General features: G+C 44.6%; 1 protein-coding gene and 1 long non-coding RNA gene across 3 annotated transcripts in view; one reads left to right on the top strand and one right to left on the bottom strand.

Moving 5' to 3' along the window:
* Nucleotides 1-25,623, bottom strand: part of Invadolysin (leishmanolysin-like peptidase, invadolysin) — a 206,404-nt gene that overhangs the window by 55,772 nt on the left and 125,009 nt on the right. The gene's annotated exons all lie outside the window — the stretch shown is intronic.
* Nucleotides 1-25,623, top strand: part of LOC124222419 (uncharacterized) — a 174,541-nt gene that overhangs the window by 47,578 nt on the left and 101,340 nt on the right. Inside the window, exons 2-3 of one of the 2 annotated variants that reach the window (XR_006884009.2) lie at nt 6,424-6,575; nt 17,398-17,646. This is a non-coding gene — a long non-coding RNA (uncharacterized lncRNA). Of the gene's footprint in view, nt 1-6,423; nt 6,576-17,397; nt 17,647-25,623 lie in introns of those variants that run through there. The other variant, XR_006884008.2, reaches the window with a different exon arrangement.

The raw sequence follows: 25,623 nt of genomic DNA, 5'->3' as shown, positions 1-25,623 counted from the left end.
TTTTTCTACAGTAGTTGACACCGGCTACTTTTGGTCAATTTTAACACCGTAAATTTTCTACCATGCGATGGTTTGGCAAATGATGACTAATTGCAAGGAATACACAGATTCATTCATGTTGTCGTTGTAACTGGCAACTGCTGACGATCCGCGGTGGTGAAATGAAGCAGTTATTTTCGGAAAGTCTGAAAATACCTTGGTTCCCATAGCGAGTTCAAAATTGAGTCGTACCTACTCGTCCTCCGAATAAATGAAGCGCGCATTAATCGGTCCGCGTGAAAGCGCGGATCGCAAAATCGGCCATGCGAACCGAGCGAAGAACCGAGGAAGCAGAAGGTTTAAACCTGCAATGAGCTTATAAATTCCGGATAAGTTTAAGCTGGGTTTCGAATGACGTGGGAGTCGTCGGTGTCTCGCAAGGCGACACGAAGTGGGTGAGAAGGTATACCTACGGATTAATCGCGGCTAGAAACGCGTCGCGGAATTCGAAAAGAGGACGAGGTAATGCCAGGGTAAATAATTCAGACGCCCTTCGCAAATTCATTTCAATTCTCAAGGCGTACCGAACAGATTTGGCAGCTGCCGGGGCGTCGAGAAGCTTCCGAGGCGGCTGCTTTTCTATATACCTACGTCGAGCCGTCGCAGGATAGGAGCAGGGATGAGAGGAAGAGCTAGGAGCCCGCCGGCAGAGTCGCTACTCAAGCTTTTCTCGATCCTTTCTTACTATCGCTTCGTATGCGACGCATTCGCTTACCCGATGTACACATGTATATATATATATATATATATGTATGTATGTATACACGCACACAAACCTACTTCAGACTTGATCTGCATTCTCCCCCGACTTTTCCCCCCAGCCAACAAACTCAAGGAGGAAAACCCTGTCTGCGTAGCTGGTCGTTTGATAGCTTTTCCCACCCGCCCCTTGATTCTTCCGTCGGTACGTGGTCCAAGTTCAAATTTTTTACCCGCTGTACGGTGTCGCAGAATTTTTCGTATCGACGAACTAGGATTGGGAAGGGCATGAGTTCTCCGTGCGGAAGACACGCGGCTGGGATTGGAAAAAATTTCTTGGAATTTTTCCCGTGTTTTTGATACGCGTATTATTTGAACTGAAACTGATTTTCATTCGCAAGATTGTACGTACGTACGTATATGGTTACTGAGAAAATAAATATAGATTGATCGGATAACACGAGATATGAATTTCAATTCCCGTTCGTGCCGCAGCTAATAACGACATTTTTTCTTCTCAGTTCCTCCGCGGTTTTTGATATACTCATACACCGATAAGAATCGGCATTCGCATTACCGGTTCGGTTGGTCCGCAGGCAGGCAGTGATCCGATTATGAGGAGGAAATTTTCTACCGCCGTTATAATTTAGACATTAGTTGCCCGGGGAAGGGGAGACGCTAATTCAATAATATCGTGGCGTAGATGCCTATAACGCGGCGTCGAGAACTCGGAATTCGTGTTTGCCGAGCGAGTTGGAGCGAAGAAAAATTAGAGGATAAAATGATGACGATCTCGGATCGAAAGAAGGAGAAAAATAAATCACAGAGCAATTCGCCCATCCCTCAATATAATTGCTGCGACGTAGATGAGGGCGGATAGTATCGGTTTCCGCCCGAGGGTAGATGAATTCCGAGCGGAAAATGAATAACCCCTCCACCTCTTGCCTTGTCACACCTCGTTTTCACTGTCTCTTTTGTCTCCCCTTCTTTTCATATGCAACGTGGCGATACCAAGTCTGCGGCACAACTGCACCGTGCGTGCGAGTGAAACAATCCGAGGGAGCGCACGTTGCTGAAATCGTTCCGATCGAAACGCCGTAATGGCTGCGAGTGAAACGAGAAGCGTAAAAATGTGAAATGAAAAGGTGCAGCACGTGTTATAACAACGACTCTGCGTGGCTTGGCAACTTTTCTAACCCGCGCAACTTTGCACCTATACCGATAGAGGAGAGATCCGGAGGAATAAAGAGGCGGAAACAAAAGTTGAGCCAAGGGAGAGACCTCGCAGACGAGTGCATCGAGGAAAGGGTGACCCCGACCACGGAGATGGCGAGGAGCAAGGGTTGTGCAGAATCGTGTGTGCCCGGGTGTGTACGCAGGCCGTTCCGTGAAAATTTCAAATATTAAACGCTTCATTTGCTGCTGAAAATGGGGCACGCAAGCTCCGGGTTTGTGATAAAAGTTTTATTGTTCAGGAAAAAACACCGGTGTTGAAACAGTTAATTGGAGTCGGAAAATCGGGGATCAGTTTTTCACCCCGTGCTGAAACTGCGTATGCACGTATATGTAATTTAGATTTTTCAACAACGCTTTACACGATACACGATGAAAAAGAATGATTAATTTTTGTGTACTTTCCTCGCTTAAATCAATGCTTTCCTCTTAGCAAATTTTCCATTCCCTGAGGATATGAAATTACATCAATCGGCCGCGTTAATTGAAATTTCTGCTTGCGCGGATCAAGTGACTGAGAGCGAAGCACGGATAGTTAATAATATTAACAATGGGTTCCAATTTTCAACGCAATTTATTTTTCCACTTAAATACGCGTAGGTAAATCATAATTTGCAAGGAACAGAAGATAATACGGCGCCAAGTTCTATCCGCGCTCTAATTTTCGTTCAATTTTCTTGTCTATCGATCGAAATTCGAACCTCGGATTAGTTTAATTGGAAAAACGTGAGAAAAAACAGACGGAGGGTGGCTAAAACGCCGTTTCTTAATTCGCAAAAGTACCCTTCGCCTCTCACTCGCTAGTTTTGTTCGACATTTTTTCCCTGGCTCGTTTAAATTGGTGACTTTAATAAAAAAAAAGAAAAAATAAAGTAGAATACTTCTGCGATATCAATCACGAGCTTGATTCAAACCGCTCCGTCCCCGTAGCTGGATGATTAAATTTTCTCGACGACTGCATCTCAACGTCTGACCAACGAGTGACACCCACCACTTGTCCGACAACGCGACGATCGGACACGGTAGAAATCGAATCGCGTGACTTTTTCAAGCATATTCCGATGCAAAGTATCGTCAAACCGTAGTGTGGAAATAAAGTGAAAGAAATCGCAGCGACCGTAAGGGGAAGTTGAGACACCGCACCGATATCGTTGAGCAGGAAGCGTGAATCTTCGCGATCTCCCCGAAAAAGATTAACTCGACGCGATACAGCCGACGACACCGCTACACATAACCGATATACCGGGTTTTATAGGAAGCCGATTTCCAAGTCGAAGCGCCGAGGAATATGGGTATAAGGTATATGCATAGGTATAGGTATAAAGGTATAGGTATACCGTATACTTCGAGTTATGAGATGGAAGCGAAAATTTATCATACTATGAAATATTATCTTGGGATCCGTGAGGAGAAAAGCGTCGAGGTATATAGGATCAGCGGAGGTAGCGATGACGGGCTTTGCAAGTCAAATATTAAAATACTCCGCCGCAGACTCAATAAATCTGATTTATTATAATAAGATCTTCTTCGCCCGGGTCCCGGCTACGCCCCGAATACCTCGCCCTTGCACCCGCCCGCCAACACTTATCCACATCCTCCTCGGCGTACCTCGAAGAAATCGGAGGATTTCCAATCAGGCGTGAAGACGTTCTTCACGTTCCGATTTCACCCAGGATCCTTCGTTCCTCGGTGCGAACGATCGAACGAACGAATAGAAGAACGGCTGGGGGACGAGGAAACCGTTCTCGAGTTTGAAAATTTTTCCACGCGATCAATCGCGATCGTGTTCCATCGTTATTTTGAACCCCCGGCAAACGAAATTAGCGCACCTATTTTATTTTCCCGTCCCGTGCTATGTTAGCGTATATAACCTGCCGCAATGCACCAATCGATAAGCGGCCGCGATTCCGTTACGTAATACAGCGATGTGCTTGCCCGCTCTAATCGGGCGAAAATAGTTTTTCACGCGTTGAAAGGAGTTCCCTTGGAGATTAAATACTCGGTTACGACCGGTTTCGCACCTACCCGAATCCCCGATATGAAGTGGATAATCGAATTTTGATACGTGACCTTCCGCCGCGGAGAGACACGAGCGGAATGGTCGCGCCACGGCCGTTAATAAATTAGTCGACCGACTGCAGAGACGCGTATGGACAGTAGAGACAAATAGTAATTAGCTGATCGAAACGCGGAAATCAGTGCTGTCGTGTTCTGGATAGAGTGGCTAATGAATTAATCAGATCCGGGTGGCTGGGATTGCGGTCGACGAACGATGAGATCCGGAGAACGCGCACGAGGCGGAAGGTCGAGATCAAATTCGGGCTTTGATACCGTGCGGCTGCCTTTGTCGAGGTGCAATTAGAATTTATAGAATTGCCGCGGAAATGATTGCAGCGAAACAATGCCGAAGCGCCTCGTTCCGGAGATAAAATTATTGCACGTGGGGAGAAAGTTGCGAAGCCACTGCGGAGCGGAAAAACGCTTCCACTGTTTTCACAACCCACTTTAGCGCGGTGATTTGTTGATTTTACGCTGCCATTTCTCTGCGAAAAAAGAGAGAACGCTGCTAAAAGCCCGGAGAGTGATTTACCCAACCGGATGGGGTAGTTTTTCTCCTCCGAAATGCATCGCAAATGCACTTTTATCGACGCCCTTAATTCCTTCCTGGCTATTTTTGCGGTTCTGACGATGTACACCGTCGACAGATTTCGCATCTCTCACAGAGAATTAATCGCGCCTTCGCCGTTCCTTTTTCATTATTTTCGCCAAACAGAAAATCCATCTCGCGAACGTGACGTTATCGTTCTTTCGTTCACAATTATTCAACCGTCCCTTCGCTCCTATAAAGTACAAGGCAAACTTCGGTAAGACCGAGGCTGCATTCGGAATCACGCGGTCGAATCTCGCGGTACCGAATGGAAATGTCGTTCATCATCCTCGATTCTTCCTACCCGATATAACAAAATCAATCAGAATTATACCGTAAGTGAATTCAAGCTCGGCAATAAATTTTTATAGGTTTTTTTTAACGCACTTCGAGCGAAATTACATTTTCCGAGAGAATTTAAACGCGCCCACGCCACTCAAAGCACGTACATACCCATTCATCCTGTTCGTATACAGCTGCCTCGAACTGTTGGCGAAGAGCAAGCAAAGCATATTAAGAGCTTTATTCTTTTTCACTCTTCATTATTTCCGCGCTGTTGAAATTTTCAAGGCAAGTACGCGTATTGCAATACAACAGGTAAGATGAGAGCTGAGCTCTTGACATTGAACTGAGATAGAATTAATCTAGGATCGATCGATCGGATCCAGAGACTTCGTAGAATCGGCAATCGAAGCGTGGGCCGCGATGCGGAATTTCTATATAATTGGCAGGAATGGAGCGGTAACTCTTGTCAGGACCTAAAACAGCATCCGCGAAGTCCTGGCGAGACGGGAGAAACATCCGAAGCATCCCCGACTGCTAGGATTCCTTCACGCTTCGTCTATTGGAAATATACGCTTGGCACATTTCCAAGGCGACGGCGTCCGTCGTCCCCGCGGTTCCCCCGAGGAAGCAGCCGAAACCCTCGACGACGCGAACGCCGCCGAACTACGGAACGTATATTTTCCTCCTCTTCTTCGACATTCGGAGAAAATATCACGGATCTTTACCGATTCTGCAGCACAGAGGACGGGAGGCTTCGAGGGAGAGATTTTTTCGTCAATTTGTTGCCGAATTCCGAGTATCGTAATTTCGGATGTGTCTTTATTTTTTTTTTTATTATTTCCTCTCTGTTTCGCCGAGAATCGATGAGGTGTGTCGGCAGGACGGTGACTAAGAAACGGTCACATCCCAGGGGAGACATTTTCGAAGTAGGACTTATTTTCTCTCACGCCTTTCCCCTCTTTCTTGCGCTCATTCTTCTTCTCATTTCGGCACTTTTACTTCCGCCCTACCGATGCAATACGGGGGTAATAAAAGAATAAAGTTATTTCGCCCCGGCGGATATTCTCCTCGGATCCCCAAGGACGTTGTAACACGTACGCTCTCAAAATTGCGAAGCAAATTACTCGAGACGAGCCGTTCGATTTCAAACATCACGGTTTCAGCTGAAGGATGTACCTTCTCTGATTAATTCCAAGGATTATTCCCAGGGCTTCCAAGCGTGCAATTTCCTGGATACGTACCTGTACGATATTAGAGATATCCTGGACTCTGATTAAGGTTCAAGGTATACGGAAACTCGCAGTTCAGAGAAAAAACGCCGGGCGCAAAGCATGATTCAAGCTTTTCTTCTCACGTAGCTCAAAGTTCGTGGAAATAATAAGTTTGAGGGCTCAGACCTTCAAGTCGGCTGTGTAAAACGCACAAGCTACTTTTCGCCGCACCGAACAAACGTCAAAAATAAACGATGAACAACAAACCTCCCCCGCCAAAAATATCTTTCCCGACTTTATTCTTTCCAGCGGCAGACTCTCACGGCAAAACAAAATGTGGAGGAAAAAGTTCCGCGGAAGAAATCAGAACTTTTGTTATTCGGCTCGGCTGGACCAGATGGCGAGCCACTTCGGTGACACGGGACTGCAATTCGGGACGGTATTTATAGCGGTAAAGAAAGGTAAGAAATAAAAATGAGCCGAGGTAGAGAAATTAAGTTTAAACCGCGCGGAATTGGAGGGATGGAACTGTGAAAACATTTCCTCTTACCTTCGCCATACTTTTCGCAGGGTCCTTGAGTCACTTTTTATTAAAGACTGTCATTGTGTACCGCGGCTGGGATGTACCAATGTCGGGTACTCGTCCTGCAACGTCTCCTTCACCCCTTTATATCACTTTTTTTTGCTCCACTCGCCAGTTTTTGTTACCTACGTGTTTTTTCGGCAACAGGGATGATAGCTATACCCGAGTATCGCTGTCTGCAAGTGACCTCTTGTTTACTTTATTTTTTTTTTTCTTTTTTGTTTCATTCTCTTTTACGTTGTACTTATTTTCTCTTTCATTACTGTTATTTTACCGTTTTCGTAATAAATATCTCGACCTTTTTGGCATGTAACTTTCAGACTTCAAAGCTGACGGACCTTTTTGGTATGATTTTTTCGGTTTTCAACGGTTTCACAATTCCCCGCCATCATTGATTGACGTATTATACTGACTGCTGATGCCAGCTTTGATCTCGTAATTTAATTACTCTAAATCGAAATTCGATACAACCGTTAATCCCGTTACGGTCGTGTATTTGGTAAAATACATCACGAGGCGGAATGAAAATGAAAGTAAAATAATATAGGAGAATTTATATTTCATCGGAGTGGAAAGAAATGATGATGAAGTGCAATTGTTTCAATCGAAAGAGGAAAAAAAAATGTCCATCATAAAATTACGGGACGTTGATAAATGTCGTCAGAGTAAGTATGTCGGATTTCGCACCGAGCACAAATACCGATTTTCGTTATGGGAAAAAAAGGAATGAAGAAAAGAAAGATTCTCTGATGATCAGTGATAAATGGATAAAACGCTTGAGGCTCATACATCAAGTAAAGAGGATTCAGATTGCAAGTGGATTGGAAAAATGCTGTCGAGTGAGATGAAAAAAGGCGAGATAGATGAGCGACGAAGTAGATCGGAAAGTTCGTTCGTGTCTTTTTTCACAAGGGTCGAAGAGAAAGAAGAAATGATGAGAAATATTCTCCAGGAAAATGTCCATTTTCAATTGTTTTCCTATTAACTCGTACATAGGCGAGGATTTTATCAGCGTCAAACGGCGACGGTAAATCAATTTGAAATGTATCAACGGGAAGAAAGAGCAGCTCGTCGCAAATCCATTTACAAAAACGTACGCATATGTATATATGGGGCATTCCACGCCTATTCGGTAAACAATTGACCATGACATTTTTTAATTTCACTAAGGATCTCTTCTACGTTAGTACGACTTCTAAAAAGCACCCGAGAAAAAAATATAAATAAAAATATGAAAAATGCCATGGTCAATCATTGACCGAATTGGCGTGGAAAGCTTCATTATAAATACGCACAGTACACCTAATATTGCGCGAGCTGTCAATTAATATTCTCGAATATCGTCTGGTACGGTTATACGCCGCGTTGGAAACTGGTATCCTACACAGCGCACGCGATCGATCAGAGTCATTTATAGAAATGGAACTGGCACGTAATGCGCGAGGCTCAACGTCAAGCACGAGCTAAACGTTTGTGGCAAATGCTTTCAGCGCCGCACAATAAAACGACCGCAAAAGTTGAACCGATCTTTGTTATAAACCGACGAATGGGATTGCGATTCTACAGGCGATTGACTGAAATATAGAAAATATGTTTCCAACTTTTCACTACTTACGAGGTGAACCTAGATCCGGAGACGAGTGTGAGCCGACGAAGAGGAAGGAGGAACTTGCAAATTCATCACAGAGCACTTCTAGGAGAGCGGTTGAATCATTGTTCCAAGATTACCTAACACTCGGCAGCAAGAATCCATTAGCGCGAGAAACTTTGGTCTAAATGGTCTAGACTCTGGACTCAAGTCTGCGGAACTCTGAGCCCGAAAACTTAGACTATGAAAGGTAGTGGAAGCGAGGAGAAATCTCGAATGCACGACTGGGAAAGAACTTTTCGCCCACTCTTCTGATCACGTCTAATCAGTCCAGTGAAGTCGAGTGAGACGTCATCTTGACTTGAGGTAAATGGTATAATGTTGGACATGAATTAAGATGTCTTCAACACGACAGCGATTACGGAATAAACGGCTCAGCTTTTTTCCACTCGATAGAAAGCTCACCGTGGCAGGTTTTCAATTTTTGCCAATGGACGAGCTGTCAGCCGCAGGGCGACCGCCACCGATTTACCTGCCAAGAAATTCCCGTTTCGTACGTTCCTCAGTCTTTCTTATTCCCCAACTCATTTGAAAGTTAAAATTGGCACGTGGCGACCGAACATCCATGCCGTTGTTCCTCGTCTGTTCAATTTTTCTCCAAGACACCGAAATTTCACAGTAATGCCCGCTAAACCCGTGGAGAAATATCAATATCCTCGTATCCATACTCGTTCCGTGCTTCAAGCAACTTTGTCATTCTGAAAATGTGTTGGAATATTCGTTCAAACTTTGTCGGAAACTGGAGCCAAGCATGTATTCTACCTGTAATTCATTGTGCTGAAGAATTTATGAAAACACGAGAACATCGATCGTCCGGAGCAAAATTTTGATGCAACTACTCGATGGATCGAGTAATGTGGGCGAATGGTCGGCATTCGAAACTCTCAAACCACGTACGGACAGGAGTCTGCAGGGACTCTAGCAACATTCTTGGCAATATGTGCACTCGAGAGATATATTGCACCGTGTTTTCCACAGGAGTAGAAGGGCGGGGATAAGTTCTTCCCATCCTCGGGGGAGAATTCCAACCTCATCCTGCAATATCGCGATCCCCCGCTGCCAAGTCAGAGTTCGATCCTCACGGACTTCGATATCACGAGGAGAAATTAAACGATATCGAAGCTCTGCTCTTCTATGCGTTTACTAGATGAAACGTTAGTGGAGATCCTCGACGTGTCCTCCGGACAAGAACGATTATTCCCAATTTAGCAGTTTTTTCACCGACTCGTGAATCCCGTAGACAAGCGAACCCAGCCTATAATGACAAATCCGCGTGTATTCCGCTGTCCGCATCTGTTTCGCCCTGGCGTTGGCGCTCTCTTGAATCCTCTCTCCACCTCTCCCAATCTCCCTTGAGTGAGCCCTACCTTCGGGCTCAAAGGATTAATACTTCTCAGAGAGAAAATTATTACTGCAGAAACGACGCCGCCAGGAGCGAGAGCGAAATTATTTCAGCTCAGCCCGACGTAGTGCGACCCTCCTCAACTCCTCGAGCCAAATTTTGACACAGCTTTCAACCCAGGCCACGGCTACATGAGCGAGTTTTAGAATTTATACCAAAACCCATGCTGCAGAGTGGTCCCAGGGCTTTTGATTACACACGAAATACGAAACCGGGGGAACGATTTTCGCTCACGGAGGCAATACCGTGCGCGATGTTATATGCAGGGTAGACGTCGGGTGCGTGGTTCCCAATTATTGGCCGGTCGAGATGAAGTTTCAGCAATTTCATGCTGCGACGAGCGAGAGAAGTAAGGGTTCCTAGCTGACCCGGTCCGCGGAGCTTCTGACCAATTGCCGCAAATTCACGAACACGATAAACGCATATAGGTAATAAATGTATCCCCGTGTCGCTTGATCTTTTTGGCCAAAGTGGGGCGAGATAAATCACGATTCGATTCATTGGCGTGGAAAAACGAGCATCGAATAAAAGATACTAAACAATAGGACGCTGTCGCGGTGGCGGGCGGCCAGAGCTGTTCATCATTCCCTGGTATCGAGGATCCTGGACGTATGTGAACGAAGATCGATAACCTTGTTGGAGGCAGAGAAACAACGGCGAGAAAAATATTGTCGCGAGTAGATTAAATGGGTCGCGATACTGGTTACGCGTCACGAGCCGATGATGCCGTCCTTCACGGATCTGTACCAACACTTGCATACTTACTTCGCAATCCGGTGTAACAACGTTTATTGTTCTTATACTTGGCGGGATAATTTGTAGGTTCGTTGTGCATTTTCACGTCGCGTTGCGAATTACTCTGGTGCATGGTAAAAGAAAACGGACGGAAAGACGCGAGACCGCGGTCCGACTGCAGCCTTGTAACACTTAGGAAAAGGTGGGCAGAATCGAATGTCCTCCGCTTATACGCTGTAGAAAAGAAGAAGACAGAGTAGAAAAACCTTTCACTCGCTGCCTGCTAAGGAGCAGAGCTGATGAATCGACCAACGGTTGATGAACTCGATAGCTTATTTTCCTAACGTCATACATAGATTCCGTCACCGAAAACAAGAGAGACGAAGCAAAATCAAGCATCCAGTTAGAAGTGGTTAAAAATTCCGGATCAAACAGTGAATCCTGCCACGCCTGACTTCGGGTCGAAGCTTGAACTCTTCGTGCACTTGGTACAAGATACCTGGGAATCGGTCGCCCTTTCGATTCGCATCGTGAATTTTCACAACGCGTTACCAACCTCCATGCAGTGCTGCAGCAGTGGGAGGACTTTATCCACGTCTTTAGCTTTACAATTTAAATTCCTACGCCGACAATGCGCTACAAGTGCGAGGTTTCCGAAGTTCGTTCATTTAAGGCACACCGTGATAATGGGCGTGATTTTTTCTTCCAAACAGTTTTGATGCCCAGCGATATCTCTTTCATCGATAGATACCCATTTTTTCCTCCTATTCATTTCGAGCACGCAAAATTCTGTTGCGATGAACCGAAGTTGACGAAATTTCGACTAAGCGCATACATACACGCATATCGTTCGCCGCGCATGCAACAGGTATCCTCCTCGCGATCCTTCGATAACGGATAAAGTTTTGTTGGCCACCGAACCAGTCGGTGGGCTACGGGATACAGGCGTCGAGAGTGGGCGCGTTCTGCCACTCTGGAGCAACCGAATCGAATAGCAAACGCATTCGAGGAGATCAGAGTGATAATTGGATACAAAGTTGCTCTCGCTGTTATATTCAAGCCGCGTAAATCCTACGAGTAAAAAGGCACGACTCAGTTTAGCGGAGAGTTTTTTTTTTTCCATCTTCAACGGGATCCTTTGTAAACTTGAATTAATCTCGCTAACTTACGCGGGGCTTTTTACTGTGCCAACGTGTTTACGGCATATTTTTTTTTTTTTTTTAATTCCATTTCAGACAGGTTTTAATGCCGGATAAAAATTGACTTTACATACACTGTGGAAAATACTGTTGGAAAAATTCGTTCGCAGGTTAAATTCTGGGACGATTAAAACATATCGCGAATGTATGCGAAAAGCTGTTCGAATGGATTTCCAAAAATATACTTTTCACACATGACAGAAGGATTATTCTGGGACAATTGTGTCAGCGTATTACAAATTGGATAATCCCCCCCTACCTTCGCAGCGCGAGCTTTCAAGTCGAATATCTCCATCGGGGGAATGTCTGTTCTGACATTTATTACATTTCTGTCTTCCACAGCTAACTCACGTCTCTCGAACCCTCCCCGTTACTACCGCTCCCTCTATCCCTGTACCGCTCTATTTCTCTTTCTCCCTCTTTATCCCGATTTCCCACCGGTATAAAAAAGGACAACCGTGTCTCGCCAGTTCAATCCTGCAAAATCACAGGCTTATACAAACAAGGCGTGTTGCTACATTTTCCCGACGTCAAACCACCGCGGCGTGCGTTAGCTCAAAGACGTCGTTCAAGCTGTAGATAACAGGGGAAGAACAGGGGTTTCGAAAGTGCTTCGCACCGCATGTTTGTCACAACAATTCGGGTGTAATCACGCTTAACATTTACGCGTAAGACCCCGCGAGGATGTAAACTCTCTGTTTCGATGTAAACGAGGTCAAAAAAGTCTCTGTCCACCTTCGATATGGTCACTTTGACAATGAGTCCCGGAAGATCGATTTGATCAAGCTTGCGGATACGAGTGTCTCTAGGTTTGTCAGACAGACAAATTGTGCAAAAGTAGAGTAGGTAGTGTTGGGCGATGGATATAGAGGATAAGAAGCACTGGCTCGTACCACTTATAATCTATATATATATTATGCTAGCGTCAATGGAGTACCTACAATAGAGCTTGTCGAGGTGAAGCTCACCCAGTCCTGCACCATTGTTTCGTCTGGATACACGTAGGGCATCAATGCCATTGCCTTGACGTAGAACGCCGAAGGGGGAAACTCAGCAACGTTCGATATCGCCTTACGCAATTATCAGCATAGACTTTCCGCGTTAAAGGTACGTACCTCGATTCGAGTGCAGAAGCAGAGGTGGAAATACGTTTTGGCATGGTAATACCTAATGAAAACATTCCCTCGCATAATGTACGCCTATTCCATAACGAGAAGCCGTTCTTGTGCGCCCTAATTATGTGGAAACACGCAGACATAAGTCGCTAATTAACAAACCGTGTTGATACACTCCGCATCTGGTTTTGATAATGGAATTCCATCTGGACTCCGAACCTACCGCGCGCTTTGTCAGTACCTATAACATTACGCAAGTCCGGATTTACGTACGAAAATAGTGTGAGAAAATCGCGGTGTTCTATCTAGAGGGAGGGAAAAAAAATAGTCACAAATCAAGCTCGTTAACCTCGTTTTTCCATCATCGTTACCGAATCTTGACGTTCAGTGGGACCTCGCATGCGTATGGGCTATTCCGCGTCAACCGGATCAGTCATCTCTCAGATATTTTTTTAATTTGGCATGTGGATTGTGTGGGACGAGTTAGATTTTTGTGCCAAAGCGCGAATCTCATAATGCAAAATTCGATTTTTTATTAACAATAACAAATTAGACTCCCATTTTTTTCAAAAATTCATAACTTCGGCAAAAAATTAGATACAATATATTTTTTTTTTTCAAATTACGCGGAAAGCTCCATAGAATTTAAAAAAAAATACGAAATGGTAAAAACAAGTTGTTATCAATTGTTTATTTAACAATTAATTTTTCAAAGATTTTCAAAACAGTGACTGACACGATCAAAAAATTTTTTTAAAATTCTGACATGTTCCTTGAACTGTACTACAACCTGTGAATTAATTCCAGAGGGGTGTTTTTCTTCGTTTTCGAGTAAAAAATCATTAAAGGTGTCGATGCGCATGAAATTGCGGCCCGCCGAGTCTCTACGTCATGGCGGGCGGCCGGTTGCCGTCCACCGCTACACCGCGGTGGCGTCGCAGCGTTATTTTAGAGTCATTTTCACGATGTAGGACATGATTGAAGAATCTGAAAAAAATACTGTACCTTCACAAGGCCTGCTCAAAGCGATAAGTGAAGTTTCAAGAATGTGTTTTTATTTTAAAATAAGTAGCAAGTTATGTAATTATTATCATTTATGTGCACTCTCATGGTGTGTAACCGTTATTTTGAATCTCTGTAATAAAAAAACGGTGAAAAACACATTCCTGAAACTTCACTTATCGCTTTGAGCAGGCCTTGTGAAGGTACAGTATTTTTTTCAGATTCTTCAATCATGTCCTACATCGTGAAAATGACTCTAAAATAACGCTGCGACGCCACCGCGGTGTAGCGGTGGACGGCAACCGGCCGCCCGCCATGACGTAGAGACTCGGCGGGCCGCAATTTCATGCGCATCGACACCTTTAATGATTTTTTACTCGAAAACGAAGAAAAACACCCCTCTGGAATTAATTCACAGGTTGTAGTACAGTTCAAGGAACATGTCAGAATTTTAAAAAAATTTTTTGATCGTGTCGGTCACTGTTTTAAAAATCTTTGAAAAATTAATTGTTAAATAAACAATTGATAACAACTTGTTTTTACCATTTCGTATTTTTTTTTAAATTCTATGGAGCTTTCCGCGTAATTTGAAAAAAAAAAATATATTGTATCTAATTTTTTGCCGAAGTTATGAATTTTTGAAAAAAATGGGAGTCTAATTTGTTATTGTTAATAAAAAATCGAAGTTTTGCATTATGAGATTCGCGCTTTGGCACAAAAATCTAACTCGTCCCACACAATCCACATGCCAAATTAAAAAAATATCTGAGAGATGACTGATCCGGTTGACGCGGAATAGCCCGTATGCGGAGATCGTTGAGGACGATAATGGAACTGCGACGACAATTGATCGTCGGGGAGAAATTCTGTCGAGGAAAGGAAGACGGAAGAGCGGGCAACTTTTGTCAGGATGAATGCCTGAGGTATAAGCCCTGAATGAAGAAGTGACCGCCTCTCTATGCCTGCGCTCTGCTTCCGCTACTGCGGCAAGTGGATGGATACCTACGATACAAAAGAAAAGGCTGAAGGAGGAAAAAAGTAAAATACATTTACCCTACACAGCTCGCATTTGAGGTGCGGGAGCAACGGCTACCGGTGAACTCTTTAATTCTGGAGAGTGCATCATTTGCATCGCGTGGTCGTCGCGATGCTGATGCCGCTGTTGCAGTGTACGGAGGATCAAATGAACGCGGAGCAAACTCGGAAGGAAGAATTTTAGACAGCGGGAGTTAAAATGTAGGAAATGGAAAAGCGGCAGAAAAAGACGGAAATGTTCTCTTAAAAGTGTTAACATTAATGACGTTTCGCTTGGAGCAAATTTGCTTCCATAATTTCCAACTTTCATCCTCGGCTTCAATTGCGCGGAACGAGACCACCTCTGCACCTTGCGCATTTCCATTCGCAACTTTACTTCACCATACTACGCCTTCGTACGCCGGCCAAACGAAAATCAATTTTACCATCCCGCTGAAGAATCTTCTACCAGCGTCGTCGGTGCAATTTACAGTGACGCAAATTCGCCCGTGACCCGCCAACCGTGTGGTTTTCGCGGCGTACATACTTTATCGCCAGATTCCTAGAGCTCGGAGGGTTGCTGAATTATGAAAATCCCTAATAAGCTCTGGGTACTAATCGCTCGGCTTTGTAATTTCCTAAACCGCCTAAAGTCAGTTTCTGGGAAATCTGCGGACCGTTTCAGACCCACCACTCAAAACTGCCATCGTCCAGCCAACCGGAGTGGGATTCTCGAGGCTTTGACTACCCATATAACAAGCAATATTACGATTAACCGGTCGACTAGTAATGATGCATAATATACATGCACAAAAAAAGAAAGTGCCCAAATTGGCAATGATGCGCATATGCACATTTTTAAATATCTCTGTTATTTCTCGATAGATTTCGACGAAAATTGGTAAACTGTCGTTTTGGGGGTAGCTGAATCCGGATTTGAAAGTAAAATTGCGAAATTCGATATGAAGGATTTAAAATGGTGGCGTCAAATACCGGTAATCACAATAAGGCCACAGGATCTTTATACCAAAAAGTCAAGAAGTGGAATAAGTCGTTTGAAACTTACTACTCGGGGATTTTTGGGTCCGCTGACGATGAATCCGTTATGAGAATACAAGAATTGCAAAACGGAGGATCCAAAATGGCGGCAGCAATACTCGAAACACCTACAAGTACACCAAATTTCGACTTTGAATCCAACGACAAGATTTACCCTGACTCATCTCTAGTTTGACCCTCAGCAGGTGGTAGATTCAAAAAATAAGTTCTGAAATGAAATCAGGGACCCAAAAAACCCCAGGTACCCGTTTTGATCCAATTTGGTCGGTTGTATTGTAAACTACCAGTTTTGGCACGAAAAGTGGAAAAACTCGTACCAATCAACCGGTTAACTTTTACATAATCAACCGCGTCATGTACTACACTGAAAAAATGTAATGCGGTAGGTGCGGATATGGCGCCGCCTGCAGTAGCGGTTCGTGATAACGGACACGAACAATTTTCTGAAGTGCTTAATCATTCTCAATCAGGTTGGTGCGATGATTCTCATAATCGCTAAAAGCTTTTGTTAAAACGGCCATGCGAGATGGCAAGTCACTCAAACGCTCTTTTGTCTGAAGAATTCGGTAACATTTTTAGGAATGACTGTACACTGGAACCGTTCAACGCAACTGAAATGGTCTGATCATCTCCGTCCGCACGACGACGATGACTTGGCGTCGAATTTTGCTATCATACGTGGTTCGGATGTACAATTTCCCGTGCAAATAGAATTTTCAATAACGACGAGATACTGCTTTGCTAAAATTTCAAAGTTTGAGCGACGCGGTTCACCCCCAGTTTATATCCAGGCTAGACGTACAGCGCACAGTAAGTGTAGAGGTGTACGTGTACCTAGGTATATAATACAGGGGTAAAAAGCGACGGGAGGTAAAGTGGATTGACGTCATTTTTCTGCATCGTCGTATAAGGTGCACTCAGGCCGAGAACGATACTCGTACATACGCCGCGGAACGGGGCGCGTTTGGCGATTTTAAAATCGTAATTTCCTCTCACAGACCTACAAGGGAGAGTCGGCGTTCCTTCAGCCCCAAGACGATGTGTCGTTACTCTAGACTTCAGTAATCCGAACATGCGTCAAACCTCGAGCAAATTCCCACCTATCAAATGCTCGACAACGACCGATTGCACGATCCTGGATATTCCAAAATGAAATTCCTCTTGGAATACGAACATGCCATCGTACGTGCGCGCTTTGATACGTACACATAATCTAGCCTCTGAACTACGATCGTAAAGGAATGTCGAGCCATTGTACAGCTTATATTGTCCGTCGAGGATATTCCGGCAATAATAAAAGCTGATAACACAATGGAACTCATTCGCCTTATACTTTACCCACTACTTAAGTATCCACGATGAAATTGGTCCCGGTATATTATACATTTTCCCCCTCTCTTTTTCTTTCTGCCGAGAATTCAATCTCACTCCACGCAATCGGGAGAGAAGATTGAACTCGAGTTTTGAATTCGACTTATTACGACACCGGTATTCGTTCAAATTCGACTAAACTTTTCTAATTACAGCACGAACAGAAAGGAGCCCGGTTTAATTGACCAGATCGACGCACAGCCTCAGATCTGTATATAAATTTCGACGAAAACAATAACGCGAAGCTCAAAAGAAGAAGAACAAACAGGGGATTGTTTTACGACGGAAATGCAAGACTTTAACCAATTAAAAAGATTCGTTCAATCAATTTTTTCGTAGTATAATTACATTCTCGGCAAAAGTGAACAATTGTTTTCGGAATATGTCATCTGATAATTGCATTAATAATAAGTTTCTAGAGAGTCGTTTATTCGGATGATATATTTTACCCTGTTTTGCTTCTTTTCTTTTTCTTTGTTTTTCTTTACCTTTTCTTTTGTAAAGCCGATCGATCAGCGTGCGCATTTATTTCTAACCTATCTATACATGAGATCCGATGGTTGTAGAAAGAAAAAGAGCCACACCGACACCCACCAACATTTTCTATACGACACCAGTAACGTTGCAGATTTTTATAACATAATTGAAGCAATCTGTCATCTGAAAAATGTCCATTACGAAACTGTCACGTATACCGAGCGCAGATCTGTCACTCTGACAGGGAAAAAATGACGATAGTATGAGCACTCCAACACGAATTCCAATGGAGCTTCCTGGTTTCTAAATCCATTTTTTTTTTCCTTTTTCTCTTCGGTACGGCAAAAGCAAGCATCTAAAGCTTTTATTCAAGCCCAGAGCAAATGAAAAATATAAGAATTTATATATAAAACCGTGATATTCCGCCTTCAAGCAATTCGTATAGCTACCGTTATAAACGTCGTCGTTTTCATCAGAGGAAACCAAAATCCAGTAAGTATAATAATGAGCAATTACAAAGTAGTGAATTTAAGAGTGGAATCAAACAATTTTTTCGTTCAGAAAGTATGAACGTGCCAAGGTCAATTCTCCGTATAGAAATATTTGTTTTTTTTTTTAAATTACACTTACAGCCTTTTTTAATTCTCCTCGTCAATTACGGGTGCGCGGGTATGAGTTTTAGACTACGCAAGATCCAGGAAAGGAATCGCAAATCCGTTTCCGAAATAATGTCGTCAACTTGCATTCCGTAATAAGGTAGCTGCGAAATTCCCACGGGTGAAAATTATCGTCGATAAAGGGCATGCAGGCTGTGAGTAGGTAGAGCAGCAGGCGCCATTAGACTAGCTGGGGCGAAGTTGGATCGCTTTGTAGCCAGAGACGGGGGCTTGACAAGTTACTGCAATCCTCATTAGTGGTTAATCGGGATGGTTCTAATCCTGGCCCTACGCCAACGGAGCGATTGCGCTCTTCGAACGGACCGAAGCACATTCCCGACTCTCTCTCTCTCCCTGTTTATCCGGCCTCTCTCCGTTCTGCGAGATGGATATTTTCGGTAAATTAAATTCAGCCGCATATACATGTACTACATCGGCGGAAATTTATGACAATGATAATCCAATCCGTCGTATAAGCCGCGGACGTCCATGTCGGCCGACAATTGCTCTGCATTTGTATCCGCGGATCATTTCCAGCCCAGTTATCTTTCGTTCCGCTCGCTATGCACTCGATGCATCTTCGGAGAAGCTCTCGACGAGTTATCAATATCCGCTCAGTCTTGGGGCTTAGATAGGTGGCTATACATAACTTTGAGAAACCTGGAGGGAGACGATGCCGAGCTGCTGCAAGCTCGAGAAGCTGATACCGCGGCTCCTTTTCCAGGGGTTCGGTAGCTTATTTAACCAACTTCGAAAGATAATAACCCTTCACCATAAAGCGTACTCGATATACTTAGAAGGTTTAATGTACCGAGCTTAACTAACTTGCCTGAATCGTGCCAGCGTCGTTGTGTTAATGGAGGAGTTATTGATGTCGGATAGTAAGTTTTCCTCCACCAACCTGCAGCTCTGGATTCAGGTTGAGCTTATCAGTCTAGTATTATATCGATACAGGCACAGTCACTTACCCATCGATTGATTGACCGGAATGAAATCACGAACCGTACAACAGAGACACGGGTGAATGGTATAACGGAAACACGCATTAACGGCTTTCTACGCCAGAAAATTGATGGTGGTCACAAGTGTCGAATACGTGTTCATTCGTTCGTTCGTTCGTTAGGTCGAAGATCAACGAAATCAAGGGGCTGCAATATCGACAGTATTCTATCCACGTCCCGACATTTTTCTCGTTTGAGTCGCGGCGCCGCCCCCGACGCGGAGCTGATCCCTTGGGATAATTAAGATTCATTGCGGGTAGGGAGGAGGGAAGGAAGACGGAAGGTTGGAGGTGGAACGAGAAAGGAAACGCCGGGAGTCGGAGGAGGGTTTTAATCAGACGACGACGACGACGACGACGACGAGGAGACCCGAGCCACCCCAGCGTCGCGGTTGCTGCAAGTCCATCGATGAAATATCCGACGATTCTCGAAACCAGCTCTAGTTTTCCACTTCCCTCTCGTCTTTTCATACCCGAGAGCCGACAATTTTCCGATCCTTGTCTCGATCCCGAGACGACGGGCTACGTGTACAGCCGCTTGTTAACCGATCGGAGAAATTCATTTGAATTACGTGTCAAGCGGTCCGAATTCACGAGAGGTAAGGAAAGGGTTTGCGGGGGAGAGTCGAGGGAAGATTGAAAAGCTGTTGAATGAAATCTCGCGTTCTCTCTCCACTCTGCCGCGTTGTAACGTTTGGAGGAGTGGTATAACAGAGCTCGACCAAGCCCGTTCTCCTCACGTTTCTTCTCCTTGTTTCTCTCCTCCTCCGACAGCCCCTCTAATTTGCCCAACGACAAGGCATCAGCCCTTATTGCCAGGCGTGTAGAAAGAGGATGAACACAGCGACGGAGGGAGGGAGGTGGGTGAAGAAGGAAAAACGAACAGAGAGAGAAAAAAAGAAGGTTTTTACACAACTGCGAGGAAAGGCGTTCACTATAAATCGCGTTCATATTTTACGGGATGGATCGTAAACAGAACCGGAGGCCAACTGCGGCTGGCTTCGTCCACGCGTTATCGCTCAACCAGCCCTCGTACCCTTTTTACCTGCCGTTATTGCGTAGGTTACACGACGAGTTTGTTACGTAGACACAGCCGCGAGCGCCACGTCGTTCGGAACAGCAAACGCCGACGCGACTTCTTTCCGTACGCCGAAGTGATAAAACATCGAGGATATCCTGCGTCGCGTGTTCGCCGACGATGCAGCACCCTTAGTCACCGGAGCGATCCCCGTTTCCTTGAGTAATACTTAAGAACACTAATTTTGTCGCGGGTGTCAATATTCTCGGGCAGGCAACCGAATGCGATAAAACAGAGCGAAGAGAAGAAAAACAAGGAAGAAGAATCCGGGATTATCAAGAGTGTAGCTGTACACGGAAAGTTCTTACTAATTTCGCAATCCCCCCGTGGAACCGACAGCGTCGAGACGCCTTGAGAAGGGTTGTTTTCGTTTGGTATCCTGCTCCGCTTTTACACTCCTGGTCTCATCCCCACTACCAAAAACTGTTCTCGGCTTCTGGCATCTCACCCCCCGTTCTTGTTATCCTAACAACGGTTTGAATTCCTCGTCGTACTCGGGAGCGCTAGGTTGTCGTAACCTTTCGAGACGTCTCGCTCGTCTGTCTCGCGTCACAACTCTGTATCTTGGAATAAGGTAATAAGGTAACACCTCTCGGGCTTCCAGTTATGTTACATGATTCGAATTCGATCGTGGCTCCAGGGTCCGTTGAATAATCTTTGTACAATATGGACAGAATTCAAGCGGTTTGATAAAAGTTATGCGTCACTCGAGCACCCTCAAGTTCGCAATTAAAATCCCCTAAAAGCTTTCTCGGATACCGGCGTGGATGAAGATTTAAATATACCTACCTGACTTTGCTTTACCACCATCCAGCTGCGAGCTAGCCACCATGCATAACGTCTGACCCAAGAGGATTCGTAGGTACCGCTTCTTATTTAATTCGCCCTCGTCGTTGCTGAAGGCATTATTCAACCACCTAGCTCCGTCGCTTCCGCGTGATCTATCGATCGTTCCCTCTCCCGCTACTTTTTCTTCAAATTTTCGGTTAAACAAATAGCAATTGAAAGAGGGAATCACTCGAGCGATTGTACGATAGTTAGGTACATCATTCCTGGCTGATGGAGAATCAAATATTGGAAACTTGAGAGTGGACGTAATTCCCGATAGTGCAGCTGCCACGGAGGGAAAAGGTGGAGAGACAGCGAGGAAAGATCGCTAGGGACTGTCGACTGTAATAAATCGTACGATTCACGACTGCGGGAAGGGCGAAAAAAAAAGAAAGAAAAGAGAAAAAGGAGGGGAGTTGAAAAAAAGATAAATAAAAGAAAGGATATCCGCTCCGCGTCTTGAATGTGAAAGAAGATTCGCCGATCCCATCCGTCGACCGATGGTATAAGAATATCAGCGAGATTGCCCCATCCGTCGTACTGCACCACGGCAAAAATCATTTTCCCATTCCATGCGGCATATTCACATACCCGCGACACGGGTATGCGTACAAAGAGATCTTTCGCGAAGTATCGATATACTTAGTATCGCGGATAAAAAGCCTGAAATCAAACTCGAGGACGCAGGCAATTAAAACCTTTTGGTACCAATTTATAAGATCAGGCAGGAAGGCGGAGTCGCTGCGAGGGGAAATTTACGTCAGGGATTCTGGACGCCGGGTCAGAAACTTCTCGGTCAAAAAGTAGTAAGCGGTTTTGTCCCGAAAGAATGAAGAGTTCCCGGTGGCTTAGAGGCTTAAGCGAACTTTCGCGGACACGCGGATGGTCCCGGAAAGTTGGACAAAGAGGTCAGACGTTATTGGCTGTCAGCCGCTACACCCGCGAAACTCCAAAGCGAAGTTCAAAGTCCTTCTGACAGTCCACAGTCGGAGGGATTTCATTCGATTACACGATTCGCTAGGCCCGTTTCAAAGTTAAAACGATCCTTCATTCGGCCTTAGACGCAGATAGTTGTACGTACATCCATTTACCAGGCTATCCTCACGCGGTGATAATTGGACGTGACTGGACATGACTCGTTTTGATATACGGTAAGTACCTACTCGACAGAATTCGTTTAATTATAATTAAACGGTTTCAAAGAGGCCGAAAACGCCGAATGTCGTTCAGGTTACAATTTTTGTTCGGACCCAATTGCGTCTTGGACGGCCCGATGGCTTCAGGTTTCGACGTCCAGAGTGGTAAAGGTACGGCGAGTGACTTGCGGAAGAGCCTTGAATCATGGATCGTCGCTTTACGATATGCAGAGAAATTAAACTCTGCAATCCTCGCTAAGCTATTCGAGGCAACACCGTCAACGATAAATCGAAAACTGACGACTTTTCACGTGACAGGAGTCGGGTGTTTCTGCCGCAGAAAAAGGTGAACTAATTGAGAGTCGAAACTACCTTCACTCCTGCCTCATTCTATATGTAAGCAGAACCTGTATGCCACATGTTGAAAAAAATCTAGAATCAGATAAATACAAATTATCCACAGTAAACGCATCACGAATTCCATATTTCATACACTTTCCATTCAATTTCCGACTGAATTCAACAAAATATCGGTAAATTAGAAAAACTAATGAGTATACAATGTGGTCTCAAGTTCATTTAAACAAACCAGTTTGCGCACCTCACGTATATACGAGTATATTTACATGCAGAACATTCCATCTCAACACTTTACAATTCTCAATCATTTTACGCTAATTCTATCCATATACCTAATGGAACGCGTCACATTATACTGTCAGCGTGATGTTTTCACCCCAAGTATTATCCGAATGGTAAAATTCGTATTTAGTTATGATTGAGGAAAGTTACGAGAGCGGGGCTCGACTTTTGACCAACCTTGAAAGCTAGTATAAAAAGGGGACAAATTCAAAGGATAGTGGCCGAGGCTTTACTCACTTACCGAAAGGGCAAGAGGGTTTCATTGGCGTCGATTTCCACGCTGCCATCCTGATGTTCGAAACTCTCGGCGGCGCCTACTAATTTCCCTAAATGGCATGGAAAATGGCCCGGGATCATAGCTAGATGGCGCGAGCAAAGTGGAGTGAATGGTAATTCGGCAGGACAGTTGGACGAGGATTCGATATCGTTCGGGGGACAGTGTCTCGGCTGCTTTGACTGGTGAGGGTATCATGCGGCCCAAGCATTAACATAATACGAAAAAGTTCTCCGACTATTACTTCCCCTGTCACAGAGACTCGCTGCGTTCACTCCGCCGTTTAACCTAATACCGACAGAAAATCGACCAAACAGATACAGACATTGACCCTTCATTCTCAGGCAAAGACTTTAACGCGGTAAATGAAGCCCAGCGTCGGTAATATTTGTATCCAGGCAATGATCGGTGAATAAAATTAACCAAGGAATACTACATTTTTGGAGATTCTAAGATGTAATTCCGAAATTTAACCCACGCCGGTCGTTAAACTGAACTTCCAGTCGAGTGCTGAATAAATTATTGATCGAAGACAGAAGTTCTTGGCGACGACGTGGCGTGAGTTGAAAATAATTTGCCAGTACTACCTGGTCAAATAGTAGCTCTGTAGATACAGAGAAACGGTATACGCTTTGATGTTGTGAATTTCACCATTTGTCACGAACCTAGGTTTGTATAACGGTGATCACTACTCAAAGTTTCGGAAATTAATAGCGTCTTGGCTTCCTTGTTGAATGGAAAACACGCGATGACTTTATGATCCATAATTGTAGAGGTGTGGTTACAGAGCTTTTGAAGTGAAAGCGGTAGGCTGTCGCATAATTGATGTCGTCGAGGTCTCGAACTTGTCCGAAAATTGGTTGTTCGGTAGGCGAACAAAACGTGGACCATTTGCTCTCGGACTACGTTGTTACGTACGCCGAGTTTCCGCGAGTCGGTGACGGGGTGATCACGGAAAACAGTTCTATAGCTGCCACGAATTGCAGGTCGGTCAATGGGAAAATAAAACTGCCGCAATCAGCGAATTCAATTCCGAGGATTTGCTGAGTTATTTTTTTTTTCTCTCTCTCCTCTCTCTTTTAGGTTCCGGGTACAACAAAACGTAGAAAAAGCATTCCGAATCCCAATTAGTAATTTTCCGATCGCAATCAGCGCCTGGTCGGCGGATAATTGGTGACTTGTAATTACTGAAATCAGGGTGCGTGCCAGAGCCACGTCGCTGACGCTGCTCGCCACTCGAGGCTTTCGAAAGCTTGGAATCCTCGGAGATAAAGGGCGACAGTGTTTCACCTAACCCCGCGATTCTTGCTGCTGCAGGGAAAAGCTCGTTCATCACTCTGTTTATCAACGCGTCAAACGAACACTTTGTTGTAACGTCCTGAGCTCTTGGAAATTACTAAACGTCGTTAGGAGAGCCTCTGAGATGTTACGAAACTCCCTGCAAAAGTGAATCACGTTATTTCATACGTACGTCTGTATCTATCATTATACATACGCAGACGGTACGCAGGCCTCCGGTAACACGCGAATACAGCTTTCAAAGCGTGAATTAACGAGAAACTTATATATATATATATATCACTCAAACTTACACACAAACACATTTTGCCGCACCCACCATCTTTTGCTTTGCTCAACTCTCAAGTTCTCACAAACTTCCAACAACTTCCAACCGACTCGTATCGACTTTCCCCGCCCGTTTGTTGTATGCATAAGATTATACTCTAATGTTTGTCACCACAATTTTCGGTCTTCCTCGACGGTTCCAAGTCGACGACACCGTGAGTCAGTTCAAAAACCCATGAAAAAAGAAAGCAAAAATAATCACCCAACGTCACTTACTTTTTGTAAATACACAACCAAACTCATAAAAGTAACGCAGAAAAGTAACGATACTTGGCTCGGTCACGTGGCTCTTCGAGCTAGCAAACTTTCCGAATGTCTATAAATTGATCAAGTGATCGTCTTGTGCGGAAACCACTATTTCCGGTAATTATTCCAGGAACTTACAGGGAGTCGCAGAGCGTAGTGGCACGAGTATAGCGACGAGTACGGAAATCTAAACGTCGCATCTTAAAATACCTCGTTTACCCCAGGAAATAACTTCACTGAACTTTCGCGCCAAAAGCCGCACACAAACTCATGCACGGCATTGCCGTCAACCGCGTGCGGTTTTCACCACCAAGCCAAGACGAAATTTGATTTCAAGGATTTTAATTTTACGCACAGACTTGAAGTGGCCGGTCGAAAACCGTGGTAATGATTTTCTCGGAGTTGACAAAACGCTGAC

Source organism: Neodiprion pinetum, chromosome 6, assembly GCF_021155775.2.
Source record: "Neodiprion pinetum isolate iyNeoPine1 chromosome 6, iyNeoPine1.2, whole genome shotgun sequence".
In the NCBI taxonomy this organism is placed as follows: Eukaryota; Metazoa; Arthropoda; class Insecta; order Hymenoptera; family Diprionidae; genus Neodiprion; species Neodiprion pinetum.
This window is presented reverse-complemented; position numbering and strand designations above follow the sequence as displayed.